Here is a 4,218-nt window from a genome sequence, read left to right on the forward strand (position 1 = left end):
TTTTTAACTTAAAAGATTATCTTTATTAAAGAAGTTAAAATGCAGAGTTCTCATATACCATCCTAATATTCACACCTTGCATTAGTGTGGTACAATTGCTGTAACTGATGAATGAACATTTTATAATTGTACTATTAACTATATTCCATGGTTTACTCTAGGGTTCACTGTTTGGGTTGTACAGTCCAATAGATATATATATTTAAACATTTTTTAAAACATAACAACATACAAACACAAACATTCTCACCATATGATCATTCCATTCCTGGTATACAATCAACAACTCACAACATCATCACATAGTTGTATATTCATCATCATGATAATTTCTTAGAATATTTGCATCAATTCAGAAAAAGAAATAAAAAGAAAAGAGAAAAAAATTTACACATACCATACCCCTTACCCCTCCCCTTCATTGATCACTAGCATTTCAATCGACTAAATTTATTTTAACATTTGTTCACCCCATTATTTATTTATTTTTACTCCATATGTTCTACTCCTCTGTTGACAAGGTAGATAAAAGGAGCATCAGACACAAGGTTTTCACAATCACAAAGTCACATTGTGAAAGCTACATATACAATCATCTTCAAGAAACATGGCTACTGGAACACAGCTCTACATTTTTAGACACTTCCCTCCAGCTCTCCACTATACCTTAACCAAAAAGGTGATTTCTATATAATGTGTAAGAATAACCTCCAGGATAACCTCTCGACTCTGTTTGGAATCTCTCAGCCATTGACACTTTATTTTGTCTCATTTCTCTCTTTCCCCTTTTGGTCAAGAAGGTTTTCGCAATCCCTTGAGGCTGAGTCTCAGCTCATTCTATGATTTCTGTCCCACGTTGCCAGGAAGGTCCACACCCCTGGGAGTCATGTCCCACGTAGAGACGGGGAGGGCAGTGAGTTTGCTTGTCATGTAGGCTGAGAGAGAGAGGCCACATCTGAGCAACAAAAGAGGTTTTCTGACTCTTAGGCCTAAGTTTAAGTAGGCTTAGCCTCTCCTTTGCAGGAATAAGTTTCATATGACCAAATCCCAAGATTGAGGTCTTGGCCTATTGCTTTGGTTGTCCCCACTGCTTTGAGAATATCAGGAATTCTCCAAGTGGGGAAGTTGAACCTTCCCCCTTTCTTGCCATTCCCCCAAGGGAACCTTACAAATACTTTTTTATTCAATGACAAACTATTGCTATAACCACTTTGGAGAGTGATTTGCAATATAGGGTAAAATTGAAGATGTGAATACCCTATGAGTCCCACCAACAAGAAAAGGGATTCTTTAAAATGGTCATATAATTTTTACATTGGAACATGATACAGGTGTGAAAAAGAAAAAAGAATGTTTCACTCTACAGGAATCAATAAGGATAAATCTCAAGAACTTCATATTGATCAAAAAAAGCAAAGTAGTAGAAAGATATATGTATTATGTGATAGCATTTTAATAAAATTTATGGGTAGATAAATATAAGGTAAAATAATTCAAATAGAGTAATAGGTATCCTCTGGACAGGGATAGAGGAAATGGGATTCAGGAGGAAGGAGTGAAAGGGGCTCTTCCTGTGACTGCAGCGTTTGTGCCTTAAGCTGATGAGTACTTGAGTGCTTGTATAATCCATCTTTTTTTTTTTTGACATGCCTGAAATAGTTCCTTAAACCAAGCCCATATGGGGGAGGGGGAGGAAAAGGGAGGAAAAAAACAACCCCTAAACAAAGACTCTATAAAGACAAATCTCAAATCAAAATAACCAACCTTCCTGCATCCTCCACCTTTAAAGCAAACCAAAATAACATCAATCTTAAATATAATTTAAAAATACTCTTCTCTATTTATAGAACCCTTCTCACTCTCCAAAGTAAGGACCATGTCTAAAATGATTTTTTTTCTTCTCGATGAGTAGAGCTTCAGTCATTTTGGGCATTCAGATCTTGGTACATAACTGCGAGGTTGGGGTGATGTCAGGCTGTGAGTCTTGAGAAGGGCGCGGCTGTTCCACCTGGTGCCTTGGGGAATAAATTCCTCCCAAACCTACGCATAGCTGCACAGCGTGTGCTAGGGATGCCATTTTATCAGGTCAACACATTTTGTCCCAGCTCCTAGACTGGAAAACACTTGTGAATAATTCTACTAGCTTCCATCAAAGAGGAAGAATTCTAATCCCTAGGCTAGAAGACTTTGAGGTTCGACTATGTGAAGGTTGTGTATTTTTTTTTTAATATGCTTTCCGAACAATTACTAATATTGTGTAACAGGAGATTCATTGCTCAGGCAACAAAGCTGCCATTGAGAGAGGAGCCCTGGCACATGCATACATTGCCCTTGATTTGTCAGGGCAAAAATCTCAGCCCACAAATATCAAAGGCAGGCATAGGTATGTGGAGAAACCCAAATATCAGTCGACCAGAAAGCAGGGGGCGGGAGGGGTAGGTACAAGTCCACCCACACATTAAAATCGACAGACCTGATCACAATGAAAGGAAGCCCTGAGACTACTTTTCTTTTCTTCTCTCAACCACTGTTAAGAATGACAAGAAGTTTGTAGAGCAGCAGAAAACAAGGTGATTCTGTGGTTTGCTCTGTTTGACAAAGGAAGTGGTGTGTAACTCAACTGAGTTGGTGGCAGAAAGCAGGATGGAAAAGAGTATAAAAGGGATGTGAACCTCGGGTGAACTTGGCACTTTAGCAGTCAGTGTATAAAGGCATTATTCAGAAGGGGGCTTGTTTTGGTGTGTGTTCTTGGCTAAATCACCCTTACCCTCCATATTTTTGAGAACTCTGACCCCTGACCTTGTTCTCACTTTCCCTGGGGACCGTGTGAAATTTCTAGACAACATCTTAAGCTTTATTGTTGAGCGTTTCCTAGAAACACAGCAATTATTCTTAATTTGGCTGGTCTCCTCTTTCCCTGGAAGGAAAAGAAAACAAACAGACAAACAAAACTGAGATATTACTCGGTAATCCTGACTTTCTGTATCCTCTTCCTCTTGTGGCTTTTTCTCCTAAAAGCCACATTTCTTGACCAAGTATAACAAGTTCAACGGAAGAAAATGATCAAGTGCCCTTTGTGGCCAATTGCTTACATATAAACCAAATATATATAAAATACAAATATTTTTACAAATATATTTATATAAATACAAATACATTTAAATGTAAAATATAAAACTTTTCCTTTAACTTTCCCATTTTTTTTCTACCAATGTGTGTCCTTAGTCACAAGGGCTAGAGGAAGAGAGAATGAGTTAGCAAAGTCTAAAGTATGGACAAATCACTCAGCCCTTATGCTCTACTGATGGGGGAGCAGAAGAATCATCTTTATACACAAAGCCCATCAGTCAGTCGGTAAGCGTTTACTGAATGCCTCCACTGTGTTCAGTGCCAAGTCAGGCGAAGAGGTCAGTGTGGTATGACGCCAGCATGCTGGATGCCAGATTGGGAACCAAGAAACCTGGCAATTATTTGATTTGGAGAAAAAAAAATAGCTTCTTCTTTCCAGTGCCTCAGTTTCGCTATGAGTAAAATTTAGGGGCTGTAGTGGTGAACCTCAGCCTTAAAATTTCTTTCAAGTAGAACTGTGACAGATTTCAAAAGCAGGATGAGTTCCCAGACTTTCAGACCTCAAGGGGAGACTAAGCACTTGCATCCTCAGTGATATCGTTTCGCACCCAGTTTCGGTCATGTAACCCTAAACGTCCAGTTGCTTCCTCTTGACATCCAGTGGTGGAAGCACCACTGCCATAGGCCGTTGCTTATATTTGCTTCAGCCATTGTGACCTTCTGCCTGTTCCTTGAATGTACCAAGCTAGTCCTGTCTCAGGGCCTTTGCACATTCTGGTCCCTCTGCCTTTGGCTTCCTACTGTAAAAGGTAGCTGGTTCCTCCCTTCTCACTCTTCAATTCTCATCTGAGATGTCGCTTTCTTCAACAGGATCATCTTTTACTATTCCCTGTAAAGAAGGACTTCCCTATGAGTCTCTTGATTCAGTATCTTTCCTTCATTGCACTCTCCTAATTTGTAATCATTAAATAATTTAATTTCTTCTTTTTTTAATTAGCTGCCCCTGTCCCTTTGCTAGTTCCATGTAGGCAGGTGTTTTATTCAGAACTGTGTATGCCCAATGCCTAGTGACAAATATTAACATTTGTTAAATGAAGGACTTGGCACCCCCAAATTCTGAGGCGCCAAATGGTATCTAAAATTGTCTAT

Source organism: Tamandua tetradactyla, chromosome 5 (genome assembly GCF_023851605.1).
Source record: "Tamandua tetradactyla isolate mTamTet1 chromosome 5, mTamTet1.pri, whole genome shotgun sequence".
NCBI lineage: Eukaryota > Metazoa > Chordata > Mammalia > Pilosa > Myrmecophagidae > Tamandua > Tamandua tetradactyla.